This window comes from Dromiciops gliroides, chromosome 5 (assembly GCF_019393635.1).
Source record: "Dromiciops gliroides isolate mDroGli1 chromosome 5, mDroGli1.pri, whole genome shotgun sequence".
Taxonomy (NCBI): Eukaryota; Metazoa; Chordata; class Mammalia; order Microbiotheria; family Microbiotheriidae; genus Dromiciops; species Dromiciops gliroides.
The window spans coordinates 80,658,812-80,676,051 of NC_057865.1; the positions used below are offsets into that span (position 1 = coordinate 80,658,812).

General features: G+C 36.6%; 1 protein-coding gene across 3 annotated transcripts in view; it reads left to right on the forward strand.

Annotated features, from left to right (window-relative positions):
• LARP4B (La ribonucleoprotein 4B) overlaps positions 1-17,240 on the forward strand; it is a 206,483-nt gene that overhangs the window by 78,114 nt on the left and 111,129 nt on the right. The window lies entirely within an intron of this gene.

Genomic DNA, 17,240 nt, shown 5'->3' on the forward strand with positions numbered 1-17,240 from the left:
TGTAAACTAGGGATAATAATAAGATGTTCTGAGCATGAAATGAGATAACAATGCTTTGCAAACCTTAAAGATAGTATATTATTGAATATAATTTTTATTGGTGTTAAGGGCTAAAATTCTAGCTAAACTGTCTAAAATATCTAATGAGTGGTCGCCAATAAATTATAAGCTTTAGCAAGAGTTAGACTTTTAAGAATTTATTAAGGAGAATAAGAATTTGGTAAAGAGAAAGGCCTAGATTCCTATCTATTAAAGGGAGAGCACATTTCTAGCTCCGTTCTCCACCAGAGTCCAAAGGCAAGAGAGTGAGCCCAAGCACCAGTCTCTTCCTTCCTCCTCCCACTAGCCCGCGTCACTTCCTGACGCCAAAGAAAAGACTCCTGGTTTTGCCCTCAAAGACCTTTGCTTCATGGGTGGAACTCTTCTACAGTAAGTCTCCAGCCGGTGGCGTCATTCCAATCGTTACATTGGGTTGTGGTTTGTTTGTAAAACATGTTCACGGGTATTTTTTGCCACATGATTAATTTTTGTAAAGATGCCATATAAAGCTGAAAAATGGGTATATTTCTTATGATTTACTTTCAGTAATTGTCAGAGGTCTATCATACTCCTTAATTTTTAAAATATTCTGTTCAGATGTTTATTTTCTTGTTTCTTTTTAATTTGAGTCTGAAAGGGCTTGTTTAAGTGTTCAACAGTTTTGTTTCTATCTCCTCTTGGTTCTTTTAGCTTTTTCATTCTTTTAAGACGCTTTTCTGAGAATAAGCCATTGAAGACTTTTTGTTGAGTGCCTTCTGTCCTATAGTCTTTGTGACCCCATTTGGGTTTTTCTTGGCAAGGGTGCTGGAATGGTTTGCCATTTCCTCCTCCAGCTCATTTTATAGATGTGGAACTGAGGCAAATAGGATTAAGTGACTTGCCCAGGGTCACACAGCTCTTTGAGGCCAGATTTGAATTCATGAAGATAATGTGTTCTTGATTCCCAATCCCAGTGCTGTATCCATTGCAAGAGCTAGCTGCCTATTGAAGACTTTAGGGAAGTTTATTGGGGGGAGGGGAATGAAAAATGATTGAAAGATGTAAATTTAGTTACGTTTCATAGTTATAAGTGGGAATTAAGGGTTTTACAGTGTTTAGAAGGACTATTGCCCCTTTTTTGGTGGGGCAATGAGGATTAAGTGATTTACCTAGGGTCACACGGCTAGTAAGTGTCAGGTGTCTGAGGTGGGATTTGAACTCAGGTCCTCCTGAATCCAGGGCCAGTGCTTTATCCACTTTGTCACCTAGCTGCCCCAGGACTATTGCCTTTTTAAAATACTGAAAGAAGTCATTAATTGTATATAGGAGAGGCAGCTAGGTGGCGCAGTGGATAGAGCACTAGATCTGGAGTTAGGAAGATCCCAGTTAAAATCTAGCCTCACACATTTCCAGTCTCTGATTGCCTGACAAAATGGATCTGCTGGAGAAGGAAATGGCAGGTCACCCCAGTATCTTTGCCAAGAAAACTCCAAATGGGGTCACAGAGAGTCGTACAGGACTGAAACAGCTGAACAACAAGTATTTTCTAGGCCTTAAATAATGTAGTTTAATAGTTATGTAATCCACAGTAGCATAGTTGAGGGAAAATAAAACTATGGTGCAGACATATCCTTCAGGTAAGTAATGATAAACATCTTTAAGTAATAGCAAACAAGTTTCTAAAAATGTGGCTAAAACAGTGTCACCCATCCATCTTAAATTACATACCTTCAAATTTGTATGGTTAGATTATGGTATTCATAATATACTTAATAATAAAGTAGTCTATGAAAATCTAAAAGAGCTAAGTGAAGCTTTTCCTTCCTGAAGTATTGAAACAAGTTTCTGCTGAACCACATTTAAATGTAATTAAGCTTTGGAAATGTCTACATCTTGTTCCTACCCATTCCTTTTTATTTAAAGAGGGGCCCTGACTAAAGAAAATAGCATGCTTTGAGCATTATACCCACTTCTTTAGGCAATTTATTATTATGCCACTATTTTTAGATAAAGCACTAGGTTAAATTGAGAGGAATACAAAAACTAGCAAAAGGAAAGGAAAGACTGTACAGGTCTTCAGGGAATTTAAAGGGTGGGCTGTTGGAGATAGAAAAATAGTTGGGAGAATTGTGGGCTTAACTAGGTTCTAGTTAGCATGGCTGCCCTGGGTATTTTTGCCTATTTCTTGCTAGGAACATACTTCTGTGACATGATTTCAGATTATAATGGCATGTAGCTTTTAGATGAACTAGGAAATCATTCACTAGTTACCACCTTTTTCAGTGATGTAATGTCTTATTTTTAGTTTTTTATTCAGAAAATCTCAAAACCTTTATTTTTGGTTAATCCTTTTTCTCCTGTCCCAAGAAGGACACAGTAAGTTGGAAATCAGACTAATCTTCCACTTAATGCTTCTCAAGTTATACCTCCCCATAACAAATCAGACCACACATAAAATCTTTCAGATCTAATTTTTCCAAGAAATAACTACAAGTATTATTGTGATAGAAACTTTTGATAGGAAGAAAACTAACTGGACAAACAATTGTTTGTCTAGCTAGTGCTCTACTCTGACCTCCTCATTCTAAAGATAAGGAGACTAAAAACTTCCAGAGGTTAAGTGATGATTGCCCAACTCCGGACCTCTAACTCAAAAGCAGCGTGTCATGGAGATACATGAATTTATTGCTAAGCTTTTAAGAAATATAATTTGACAACTTCTATGAAACACATTAAATATGTTTATAAATATTGTCAGATAGCCTGGTTCAGTAGAAAGTGTTGGATTTGTAATCAGAGGACTGGGTTCAAATTGTAATTGGGTCACTGCTCTATTATTTTTTATTTTTTTTGGTGAGGCAGTTGGGGTTAAGTGACTTGCCCAGAGTCACACAGCTAGTAAGTGTCAAGTGTCTAAGGTTGGATTTGAACTCAGGTCCTCCTGAATCCAAGGCCAGTGCTTTATCCACTGTACCTAGCTGCCCCACTACTCTATTATTCTTGCCACTACTTGGGTGAGTCATTTAAGCTCACTTGGCCTCAGATCCTTATTGAGAGTTGGACTATATGACCTTTTCTCTCTCTCTCTTTTTTTTTTTTTGGTGAGGCAATGAGGGTTAAGCAACTTGCCCAGGGTTACACAGCTAGTAAGTGTTAAGTGTCTGAGGCCCGATTTGAACCCAGGTCCTCCTGAATCCAGGGCCAGTGTTCTATCCACTGCGCCATCTAGCTGCCCCCTATATGACCTTTTAAGTCCATTGTCCTATGACATATAATATGCAAGGTAAAGATAGTTGGTCATTATACTTAGTTCTGTAGTTAGAAAATGACAATGCACTATTTGTCACATTTTCCAAATAATCTTGAAGGTTTAAGGAAACAAAATAGTGTAATGCTCCATTTTGAATATGCTTACTATAAGACTATATATAGGCCTATTTTTTAAGCATTTATTTTCTTTGTTTCTTTATTGCATCACCATGGCATTCAGTCTATCCCTCCCCTTCCGTGAAAGCCATCTCATATGACAGATAGTATTTTTTAAAGAGAAGGGGGAAAAAAATCAGAGCTCTTGATTGACACATTGAGAAAGTATGAAAACATTCATAGACTTCTCACCTCCCCCAAGAGGTAGGTTGGAGTGTCTTCTCATTTATCTTCATTTGATTCCCATTGAATCTATAATTTTGTTACATTTACTTTTTTTGTGGGGGGCATTAAGCATTTATTAAAGCATATTAAATACTAGTAAAGAGAGCACATGACTCAGAAAGTTAAGGAAAGATAGTAGGGAGCAAGAGTGGGCTGCATCTGCTCCAGGGCCCAGAGAGAGAGTGTGTCCACATTTACTTTTTTTTTTTTTTTTGCGGGGCAGTTGGGGTGGGAATACTGCGTTCCGATTAGCTAGTTTTTATGTGTAGATTGTAACCCCACCAGTGATGAAAAAGGGGATGGTCCATTCACGTTAGGGACAAGGGTATAAAACAGGGCCTGCGAGCCCCCTTTCTGGGCACCCACTAGCTGCACACTAGGGTGCCTCCTCACGAGAAGAAAATAAAGCCTTTGTCACTTAGCTGCTGAGTTCCTGAGAATTATTGAGAGGAGGATGGATTTTTCCCCTCACAATAATGTTCTCCCTCTTGTTTGGTCATAAATTTTTCCCTTCTCCATAGATCTGACAGGCGAACTATTCCTTTCTCTCCTAATTTGCCGATGGTATCTCCATTTATGTCTAAACCATGTACCCATTTTGACTTTATTTTGGTATATGGTATAAGGTGTTGGTCTGTGCCTACTTTTTGCCACACTATTTTCCAGTTTTCTTGGCAGTTTGTGTCTGTGGGGACCAATTTTTAATTGGGGAGTGTTAGCTAAGCAGCTTGCTGCAATATTGGGGCAAGGAAGGAGGCCAGCAGCCTCCCTCAAAACAGGAGGATTTATTTTACAAGAATGACCTTAAAAAAAAAACCACAAATAGGATCAGTAGGATCAAGGGAAAGGAAATAAAATGGGGAATGGGGAAATTATACAACCTGAATAACACCTCTGCCCAGGAATCAGCTGACAACACACAGCTGCATCCTGTCGCCTTCCAGTTTCAAGATAGAATGGCGAATCTCCTCCCTTTTTCCCAGCAGACCCCAGACAGCCCCCAGCCAATTGTCTGGCTGCTCTGACAGTCACATGACTGCCCTCACTAGGCTTCCAATCATTATGATTTTGCCAGGCCCATGTAGGTGTCGGGAGTGGTGATGACATGAGGTGCCAGCACCATGGTGATGGCTACAACCAGTGGGTGGAGCACCGTGCCGTTTGCGGAGCCCCAGAGGCCAGCGCCTGTGCCGAGGTTTTTTTTTTAAATTCTAGCCAAAAGATGGATGAGTTCTTATCCCAGAAGCTGGAATCTTTGGGTTTATTGAACAGAAGATATACTATAGTCATTTGCTACTGGGTCTTGTATACATTACCACTGATCCACCACACTATTTCTTAGCTACTACCAAACAGTTTTGATGATTACTGCTTTATAATATGGTTTTAGATATGGTACAGCTAGGCCACCTTCTTTTGCATTTTTTCATTAATTCCCTTGATATTCTTGACTTTTTGTTCTTCCAAAGGAATTTTATTATTTTTTTCTAGCTCTGTAAAATAATTTTTGGTTACATTGATTGGTATGGCACTGAATAAAGTAAATTAATTCAGGTGGAATTGTTATTTTTATTATATTAGCTTGGCATATCCATGAACAATTGATATTTTTCCAATTGTTTAGATGTGATTTTACAAAGCATTGTGAAAAATGCTTTGTAATTGTGTTCATATAGTTCCTGGGTTTGTCTTGGCAAGTAGACTCTCAAATATTTTATATTGATCACAGGGTTTTTTTTGTTTGTTTTTTGGGGGTTTGGTTTTTGTTTTTTGGTGGGGGCAATGAGCATTAACTGACTTGCCCAGGGTCACAAAGCTAGTAAGTGTCAAGTGTCTGAGGCCATATTTGAACTAGGGTCCTCCTGAATCCAGGGCCTGTGCTTTAATCTATTGTGCCACCCATAGCTGCCCCTTCTATAATTTTTAAAAAATGGAATTCTCTTTCTATCTCCTGCTCCTGGGCTTTGTTGGCCATATATAGGAACGCTGATTATTTATGTGGATTTATTTTATATCTTGTAACTTTGCTAAAGTTAATTGTTTCAAGTAGTTTTTTTAGTTGATTCTCTAGTGATCTAATCATTCTGGAGAGCAATTTGGGATTATGCTGAAAAAGGCTACAAAACTGCATACCCTTTGACCCAACAATTTTACTACTAGGTCTATATCCCAAAGAGATCAAATAAAAAGGAAAAGCACCAATTTGTACAAAACTAGAAGTTCTTTTTTGTGGTGACATAGAATTGGAAATTGAGGGGATGCCCATGAATTAAGGAATGGCTGAATAAGTTGTCTGTGATGGAATACTATTGTGCTATTAAGAAATGATGAGCAGGCTGATTTCAGAAAAACCTAGGCAGACACATGAACTGATACAAAATGAAGTGAGTGGAAGCAAGAGAATACTGTACAGAGTAACAGCAATACTGTATGATGACTGAGAATGACTTAATTATTCTTAGCAAAACAGTGATCCAAAGCAATTCTGAAGGATTTATGATAAAAAATGTCTTCCTCCAGAGAAAGAACTGATAGTGATGAATGCATACTGAAGGGTCCTTTGATTTTTTTTTAAACTTTCTTAATTCTTGTTTTTTGGGTCTGTATTCTTTTACTGAATATCAATACGAAAATGTTTTGCATGATTACACATGTATAATCTATATAAAATTGCCTTTTCAAAGAGTAGTGAGGGAAGGAAAGGAGGGAGAGAATTCGGACTTCAAAATTTTAAAAAATGAATATAGGGGCAGCTAGGTGGCGCAGTGGATAAAGCACTGGCCCTGGATTCAGTAGTACCTGAGTTCAAATCCAGCCTCAGACACTTGACACTAGCTGTGTGACCCTGGGCAAGTCACTTAACCCCCATTGACCCGCAAAAAAAAAATGAATATAAAAAATTTTGTTTACATGTAATTTAGAAAAAATAAAAATTAATGGGGAAAAAACAAATGGTTTTTACCATCTCACAGCTCTGTCAAAAATGTATTATTGTGGGCAGCTAGGTGACACAGTGGATAGAGCACCAGCCCTGGAGTCAGGAGTACCTGAGTTCAAATCCGGTTTCAGACACTCAATACTTACTAGCTGTGTGACCCCAGGCAAGTCACTTAACCCCAATTGCCTCACCAAAAAAAAAAAAAAAAGATGTATTATTGGTGTGCTTATTTATTTACACCCTCTCCAACATTGACTGTTTGCTTTTTTGGGTTATTTTTGCCAATATGCAGAAGAGTGTGTGAGGTGTTTTGATTTGGATTTTTCTTATTAGTGATTTGGAACATTTTTTCATGTGGCTGTAAATATTCTGTAGTTCCTTTTGACAGCTCTTCATATATTTTAGCCATTTTTCTACTTTCATATAATCTCTGCCCAATCTTTATCAGAGAAATCTGATACTAAGTTTTTCCCCCCACTTAACCATTTTCCTTCTTGTCCTAGATACGATTAATGTTATCTAGACAGAAGTTTTTCAGTTTCAAGTATTCAGTTTTTAAATTACCCCTCCCTTCTTTGGTTAAGAATGCATCTCTTACCCGCATGATTCATCTCTTTTAAAAATTTTTTTAGAGTCTGATCTTTTATATCAAGGTGAAATATCCATTTAAAATATATTGCAGAGTATGGCATGAACAGTTAAAACTAAGCTTGATTTTTGCCAGTCTTTTTTCCAGTTTTCCCAGCCATTTTAATCAAATAAGGAGTTTTTCTCTAGGTAACTTAGGTCTTTCACTTTATCAAACACTGAATTATTAACTTATATTATTTTGAATCTTCTGTGTTTAGTCTGCATCATTGATTTATCTTTCTTTCTATTCTTTAACCCATACCAGATGGTTTTGATCACTGCTGCTTTTTTTTTTAACTGCTGCATAGTTTGATATCTGGAAGTGCTCTTCCCCTTTTGTTCTTTATTAGATCATTTCCATTAATAGTCAAGAACTTTTGTTTTTCCAAATAAATTTTATTATTATTTTATTAAGTTCCTGTAAAGTATCCCCTTGGTAATTTGATTGCTCTAGCATTAAAAGTGTACATTTTGTTTTGTATCATTTTTATTATATTGGCATGGCCTACCTATGAGCATTGACTATTCCACCTTTTAAAAATTATTTTTATTTTGTTAAATATTTTCCAATTACATATGAAAAAATTTTAAATCATTAACTTTTTTTTTAAGAATTATAAGTTCTCTACCTCCCTCTTACCCTACCCTCTCCTTAGAAGGCAAGCAATTTGATTTGGATTATATATGTGAGGTCATACAAAACATTTCCATGTTAGTCATGTGGCAAAACAAAACATAAAATAAAACAATAAAAACAAAGGACATTTTTTTAAAAGTATGATTCAGTCTGCATTCCGAGTTCATCTATTCTCTTTCTGGAAGTAGATAGCATTTTTCATCATGGAATTGTCTTAGATCATTGTCTTGATCAGAGTAGCTAAGTCTTTTACAGTTGATCATCCTTACATTATTATTGTTAACTGTGTACAGTGCTGCCATTCTGCTCATTTCATTTTTGCATGAGTTTATATTAGACCTCCCAGATTTTTCTGAAACTATTCTCTTCATTTCTTATCACATCATAGTCTTCTATCACAATCATATACCACAACTTGTACCACTATACCCCGAGTGATGGGCATCCCCTCAATTCCAATTCTTTGCTGCTGCAAAAAGAGCTGCTATAAATATTTTTGTAGGTTCTTTACACCTTTTTTCGATCTCTATGGGTTACAGACCTAGTAGTGGTCTTCCTGGTTCAGAGTATGAACAGTTTTATAGCCCTTTGGGCATGGTTCCAAATTGTTCTCCAGAATAGTTGTACTGGTTCACAACTCCACAAATAGCACATTAGTGTCCCAATTTTTCCGCATCCCCTCCAGCATTTGTCTTTTTCCTTTTCTGTCTTGTTAATTAATTTCATAGATGTGAGGTTGTTTTAATAGTTGTTTTAATTTGCATTTCTATAATAGTGATTTATAGCATTTTTTTGTGATTAGCTTTGATTTCTTTTTCTGAAAACTGCTTCATATAATTGGCTCTTAATACAAATATGACTCAGTTCCCAATATATTTGAGAAAGGAGGCCTTTATTAGCAAAACTTGCCATAAATTTCCCCCCCATTTTTCTGCTTCCCTTCTCATTTTGGCTGCATTAATTTTGTTTGTGCAAACCCTTTTTAATTTAGTGTAATCAAAATTATCCATTTTATATTCTGTAATGCTCTCTATGTCTTGTTTGGTCATAAATATTTCTCTTATCCATAGATCTGACAGGTAAAATGTTCCATGATGCCTTATTTATTTGTGATATCTTGTATCTGTTCTGACCTTTGGTATATTGTATGAAATGTTGGTCAAATGCCTTGTTTCTGCCAAACCATTTTCTAGGTTTCCTAGCAATTCTTGTGAAGTGTTGAGTTCTTACCCCCAAATCTTTGTTCTTTGGGGTTTGTCAAATTCTAGATTACTATGTTCCTTTGTGGTCCTTTACTGCTGTGTTGAGCCTTTTGCTCTGGAAGGGCTGTGGCCAACCAGGTGTTTGAGGCCCTGGAAAAAGGGAAGAAGGACTAGGGATTTAGGGGCTTGTTCATTTTTTTTTAAACTTTCTTTTTGGTTCTGGAAGTCACGGGCCATGGGAACAGCTGAAATTGCTTTTTTGTTTTGGAGAGGTTTGAAAGGTTGTAGAGATAGAGAAAATGTTTCATCTGCCATCTCTTTGCTCACATCTCTTTGCATTTCTTGGTTATAAGTTTAAAACATCAAATGAGTGGTATTGCAGAATGCACTGGGATTAGATTCCTAATTATTTAGCATTTAATAGCATTGACCAAAATAGAAATTATACTAAATTTTTCTGAGCCTCAGTTTTCTCATTTGTAAAAATCAGTCATTTAATAAACATTAAGTACCTACTATGTGCCAGGTACTGTATAGTCAGGTCTCCAACATGGTAGAAAAAAGAGAAATGACTTGATAACAAGATAGAATAATAGGAATAAGAAAACATAGCATGCAATTGAGAGGGAGGGCTCCAACCTGTCCTAAAAAAGCTTTTTGTTGGGGGGGGGGCACGGCAGTGAGGGTTAAGTGACTTGCCCAGGGTCACACAGCTAGTTAGTGTCAAATGTCTGAGACTGGATTTGAACTCAGGTCCTCCTGAATCCAGGGCCAGTGCTTTATCCACTGCCACCTAGCTATCCCTAATATCAAAAAAGCGTTTGACATTAAAATGAGAAATAAATTAAAGAACTGATTTTGACACAGTCTATTAGCATTTACTGAGGAAGTTTATGTGTATCAACCTTTCCAGTGAGACAACCAAGAGAATCTAGAAATTGCTTTATCCATCAAACATTTCATCTGTCAAGTAGCACTAAGAGAAACAATAGTTTAGAATATATAAGCTTGTTTGTAAAATTTTATAAGGGAGAATGCTAGAAGCTCATAACATCGTGGGTTCAGCCTACCTTTCCTGGCTTACTAAATACTCAACCAATCACTGAGTGTTTGTTGAATACCTACTATATATTAGGTACTGTCCTAGGTCCAGGGGTAAGTAGTCACTTAGTGTGGCAAGTCTACAGAAAGCAAAGGCAAACTATCATTTCATGTGTGGAGGAACATGAACATAGAAATGGTAAAAATGATCTGCTAAGAATAAGTATTTTTCTGCTTTTATAATCATTGATTATAGACAGTCATCATGACACCCCAGTTGGATTATACTAGGGATTCTTAACCTTATGTGTTATGGATCTCTTTGGCAATTTGAAGCCTATGAATCCCTTCTCAGAATTGTGTTTTGTTGCCTTATGTTCCTAATTGAAGACAATAGCAAATTTCTGTTAGAGGTTAGTGAAAATAAAGGTGTATTTTTTCTCCATCCAAGTTCACACAACCCTTACAACCTACAGACCCTAATTGTGGACCCCAGGTTAAGAACTCTTGGATTATCATCATAATTCCCAATATGTTACACAAGGAAGCAGAAATGACTGAAGAAAGTTAGGAACAGCAAATGAACTGGACCAAGAGGAGGTCGGTGCTGAGGGAGACAGAGGGCATTGATGGTTGAAAAGCAAGAGCTCTGAAACAGGGAATTATATAGAAATTTTTAAAAATCTTGGATATTTTCCCTTCCTTCCTCAAAATTGCTGACTACCCATATACTGGTTTTCTCATATCCACAAAATTTTTGTGAGAATAATCTTCACATTCAACGATATTCTTGAAGGAAGAATATAGTTAGTGAAATATTCTACCATGCTTCTTAATTGTTGATTATTTCAAAGCTTTTGATTCAATAGAATATAGTAGTTTAAAATAATTTTGCTTGATATTCCAACTGTGGGGGTTCATTAGTATTTACTATCGGGGCAGCTAGGTGGCGCAGTAGATAGAGCACTGGCCCTGGAGTCAGGAGGACCTGAGTTCAAATCTGGCCCCAGACACTTAACACTTACTAGCTGTGTGACCCTGGGCAAGTCACTTAACCCCAATTGCCTCACCAAAAAAAAAAAAAAAAAAAAGGAAAGAAGTATTTACTATCAGAACGACCCTTATAGCTGTCTACGTTGCCTTTTTTTTTTTTCCCTCTGGCTTTCAGTTTAGGTACCCATTAATATAATTTTATTCATCTGTACCTTGGTGCAAATGTTACTGGACTTCTCCTTGGCATTTTTCATACTAGCATTTTATTAGGTACATTTTTGGCCTGTTAGTCACAAGTATAGGTTCCAAAGAACTGTATCTTTTGCACTAGGTAAATAAAAGATTATCTTGCCATTTCATGTTTATAGTTATGTTGTCAAAATAATTCATTTGACCTCATACAAAGACTAGATTTCTCTTATCTCCATTTAGTAATCCAGTTTAATTTTTTTAATGTGTTGGATTAGTAGTGAGAATTATGTAAATTAATAATCTTAGGGTTTACATCATTTTCTAATTGTTAACAGCAACATTATAAATTGATGAATGTTTAATATTTAAAAAAAATACATTCTAATCTCATGTTATTTTCCCAAGCACTTAGTATACTATATGACACATAGAAGATACTTAATAAATATTTATTTACTGACTGAAAACTCTGAGGGTAAAAGTCACTTAATTAGATTAACTTCCCTATCACTTTCAATTGTAAGTGCCTTTTTATTTTTTAACTCTCGTCATTTAACTTTTATACTTTGTTTTGAAAGAAGGTGCTAGCCAAAGAAAAGTATATACCCATTTCTTATGAATAACTTGTAAGTGATGGAAAGCATGATTTGCTCAGAAAAGTTGGATCATCAATCCTTGAATCACTTAGCTTTTGCTTGCAAATAGAATTTGAATACAATGAAATTTATTCTCTAGTGATTATAGACGGCCTTTATGTTAATATCCGACTGTGTTGCCTTGACTTATCTTGGCTCAGAGGTGGAACCTTGAGCATTTAAAAAAGCTATACCATTGAAATGTGAGCTTTTTCAGTTCCTACCAAGTAGAAAAGTTTTTAAGAATGGGCTCAACATGTAACATACACAACTGGGAAACCAGCCTGAATAAGTTCAAAGAACTTCTTCACCAAAAAGCTAGTTGCCAGGCAATGAATTGTTTTCGGCTACAATATCTCATGAAGACTGCCTACTAGGTAAGGTATGGAAGGAAGGGTTGTAGTCTGCTTTAGGGAAGGGAGGCGTTATACTCCAGAGTCACAGAGATCCTCTTTAAGAACTGAAATAAAAAGCTAAAGGTAATATCCCTTAGCATAGACTTTATTTTTTTTTTAAAAAGCACTTGTCATTTCTCAAAACCACCTGGGCACATTGCATGAGAACAGTTTTTAACAAATGAAATTGGAGGTCACATTGAGACAGATGTTCTCTTATGTGTAGTCCAAGTAGAAAAATTAGCTTCTCTTCTTCATCTTTCCAACTATAACAAAGTCAGGAGCATTTTCTGCAGTGCCGTCACTTTGAATAAGAAATAGAATGAGAAGGTACAAGAAGGTTACCTCCATCCTTAACGCTCACTAGACTTCTACCAACCCTTTAAATTATCATTCTATATCTTCATCCCCTTAATTTTTGTTGTTAGGAATTGTGACAGTTATACACAAACATGAACAGTTATCTATACAAAAGACAGAAGAAAGAGGATTGTATGTGCAACCATGAATCTACCACTGTATAGCTTGGAGAAAAAGAGAGATCGAGAGAGTGCATGCGAGTGAGAGTGAGCATGCGTGCGCACACACACACACACACACACACACACACACACACACACACACAAATACCAACATTTCCCTTTGTCCCTTTCTGAACTTTTGTGTATTTTTTTTTTTTACTGTTTCATTGACACTTTAATGGGTTTTTAAAAAATTGCCATCATTATCCTCCTCAGCCCTACTCACCATGCCTTACCTCAATTGAAGCTCATCATTTTAAACAAATAGACATAGTCCAGCAAAAAACAAATCTGTGTTGTATTGGTTGTGTCCAAAATTTTCTACCTCTAGTTCGTTACCTCTCTTCAAAGAGGTAGGAAAGCATGGTGTATTCATTACCAGTCTTTTGGACTTTTGATTGGGCTTTGCATTCATCAGAGTTTTTAAGGCTTTCTGAGTTATTTTCTTATAGTTCTATTGTTACTATGAAATATTTTGGTTCTGATTGCTTTGGTCTGGATCAGTTCACCCAAGTCTTCCTAGGCTTCTCTGAGTCTGTTAATTTTGCCATTTATTTATATCCAGATAATAAAAGACTATACTTGTTTTTCAGGCATTTCCCACTTAGCATGGAACCATTCGTTTTGATATTACCGTTTAGCAATTTTGGGACTATAATTACAAATTACTTTCCAAAGTCAGTGAACCTTTTTTTTGCAGGACTACTAGCAGTACAATAGCTTGTCTGTCCTCCCACAGTTCCTTCAACAATTGTTAATGTCTTTTCAATTCTCTTTATCAGACAGACTCATTCAGAGTTGGCTAAACTCTACCTCATTTTCTCCCCTTTTACTCTTTTAAACCTTCTGCACTCTGGCTTTTGACCTCATTAGTCAGCTCAAATTACTCACTTACCATTAATCTCTTAATTGCCAAATGGCATTTTATGCTCTTGACCCACTCCTGTTTTCTCTGGATTTTTGTGACTCTGCTCTTTTTCCTCCTGCCTGCTTGACCTCCCCTCATTCACCTTTACTAGCTCATCATCCATGTTTTTCCCCATAACTGTGTGGACACTAAGGCTCTGTCCTGGGTCCCCTCTTTCCCTTTCTTCGTAACCAAATGTCTGTAATAGACAAATAGGATATTATGTAGGCACCTCAAACTCAATGTGCCCAAAACACAACTTAATATCTTTCTCTTCTAAACTTAACCTCTCTGAACTTAACTATTTCTGTTGAGGGCAAAATCATCCTGCCATTTATCCAGGTATGCCACTTTGGTGCCATCTTTGTTCACTTTTCCTTTCTCCTCACCCTGCTGCATATCCATTCAATTTCTAAATCATACTTTTTATACTTATACTTTTCTCATATATCCCTTTCTCTCCACTCTTACCACCCTATTTGAGGCTCTCATTTACTTTTTTTTTTGGTGGGGCATTGGGGGTTAAGTGACTTGTCCAGGGTAACACAGCTAGTAAGTGTCAAGTGTCTGAGGCTGAATTTGAACTCGGGTCCTCCTGAATCCAGGGCTGATGCTTTATCTACTGTGCCACCTAGCTGCCCCCCTCTCACTTACTCTTGCTTGTACTTCGAAATTAGTCTACTTGCCTCAAGTCTTTTTTCACTCCAATTTGTCCTCTGCACTGATATAGCCCTTTTCTTTTTATTCATTCATTCATTAAAATTTTTTTTGAAATTAAAAAATAGTGCAATCTATATCAGATTGCTTACCATCAGGAAGGGGAGAGGGAAGAAGAGGGATAGAATTTGGAACTCAAAACTTTAAAATTAAAATTATCTCCCTCCCCCTTTGTCTCTCCTCCAGCCATTGAGAAAGCAAGCCATATATTAGTTGTACATGTGAAGTCCTGCAAAACATATTACCACATTAACCATTTTGCAAGAGAAAATCCAAAACAGTAAAAAGCAAGAAACATAAAGAAAGTGGAAAAAAAAAGTTTCAGAGTTTATCAGTTCTTTCTCTGGAGGGGGAATAGCATTTTTCATCATAGGTCTTTTGAAATTGCCTTGGATCATCTTGATCAGAATAGCCAAGACTTTGTTCATTGTTGTCACAGCCTTCCTATACAGCGTTCTCCTGCTTCTCTTCACTCCACTTTGCATCAGTTCATATGTCTTCCCAGGTTTTTCTGAAACCATCTTGCTCATTATTTCTTATAGCACAATAGTATTCAATCACAATCATATAATGCAACTTGTTCAGTCATTCCCCAGTTGATAGGCAGCCCCTTAATTTCCAGTTCTTTGCTACCACAAAAAAGAACTGCTATAAATACTGTTTGTACAAATAGGTCCTTTTCTCTTTTCTTTGCCAAAGGGAAGATCTGAGTATGTTATTCTCCAACTCCAAGTGCTGTGACTTCCTATGATTTCTAGGTTCATGTATTAATTAGATCTGTTTTCCCTTTAAGCTTTTCAGAGCCTGTCCTGATCTTACTTTTCAAGCTGCATTTCATAGTATTCCCCTTGTAGCCCTAGTCAAGCTGACCACCTTGTTGTTCTTCATGCATGACACTCCATTTTCCTCTCTCTGTACATTCTTTGCCTTCTGGCTCTCAGAATCCTGGGTTTTCTTCAAGCCTCAGGTGCATAAGGCCTTTTGTGGTTTCCTCCCACCTCCAGTTTTGTCTCCTTTTCCCTCATGGTTACCTCATATCTGTGTGTGTGTGTGTGTGTCTGTGTGTCTGTCTTTATTTGCCTCTCTTCTGCTAAAATGTAAGCCCCTTGAAGGCAGAGATTGTTGCACTTTTGTTTTCATGCCCTTGGTGCCTGGCAAAGTGGGTGATACAGAGTAAGTACTTAACAAATGCCCATAGGACCATAAATTCAGAGCCTGAAAAAATTCTGAAGATTGTCTTGTCTAAACTTTTCATTTTATAGATAAAGAAAATGCCAAAGAGGTTAAGTGACTTGCCCAAGATCATACTTGGATTCAAATCCAGTTCCTCTTTCCACTGTTCCACGCTGTTGCATATAATTAGTTACCTAGAATTTGTGTGTTTATAAAGATTTTTTTGTGGTTATGAGTATTTATTAATAAGATATGTATTTGCCTTTACTGAATGGTACTAAAGACTGTTTTATTTTACTTAATACCATAATAACAAAATAGTTAATTTTCACCTACAATTTATGTTTAAAAGTTTTCAGAGTGCTTAATGTATATTCTTTTTGGAAACACATCAAATCTATGAGGTAGGAGCTATTATCATCTTCATTTTACAGATGAGGAAACTGAGGCCAGTGAGTTTAAATGACTTATCCAGGGTCACAAAGCTTATAAGTATATGATTAGGATTAATAATAATAGCTAGCATTTACTATGTGCCAGATACTGTGCAAAGTGCTTTATGAATATTATCTCACTTGACCTACACAAAAACCCTTTGGGGTAGGTATTATTATGATTCCCATTTGATAGTGGAGAACTGAGGCAAACAGATTAAGTGATTTAGCCACATCACTTGTCTGAAGCCAGATTTGTACTTAAGTCTTATTGACTCTAGACCCATTGCTTCATCCACTGTGCCAGTGAGCTGCCTCTATATTTTCAAATTTAGGTCTTGCCAACGCAAAGTCCAGACCTTTATACTTTCTCACACTTGTTTCAAATAATATTCATTATCATTCCAGGAATAGTAGGACCTGTGTTTTCATTGATATAGGGAACTTCTGGATGAGAAAATTCCTTCTAAAAGTGGAGGTTATCGCTTTCTCCGCAATTTATAATCTTAAAGAGTTACCTGGAGCACGTAAATGACTTCCTCAAGATCATAGCCAATAAAGTATCTTATGTATGAGAGGAAGTATTCTAACCCTGGTCTTCCTAGTTTGTATCTTAAAACACAAAGTAATTGTAGTTTAGTGTGATTTGTAAACTACTTGCAATGATGGCCCAAGGAGTTCATGCAAAAAAATCTTTAATGGCACCTTAAAAGCGGTAAGCACTTGCCCACTTGTTAAGAAATATGCTTTTCTGTGATAAGAAACATATGCCTATTTGAAGCTTTGTAGGTGGGGTTTTTTTCCTGCAGTGATTTTGAAACCATTATGATCTTATGCACAATGATTTTGGTGTTTGTGCAGTGATTACATAAAACTGATCACTTCTAAGGGCATTTTGTTCTTACGGTTTCTCAACTTCTTGTCAAATTGTTTTCAAACCATAAGAGCTTGATGTTGGAGCAAAAACTAGTTACCAGTGAATACTTAGATGCATATACATACCTTTACTTGCTTTCTTTACACTGTACTAGAGTAGCTCCCTTGTTGCTGTATAACCATGTGTAGTTGTATGATCAAAGTTTAACTCCTATTTTGTTCTTGAAGCACAGAGAACAGGCTATTTGAAAATGATGATCATTGGGCAAGCACATTATTA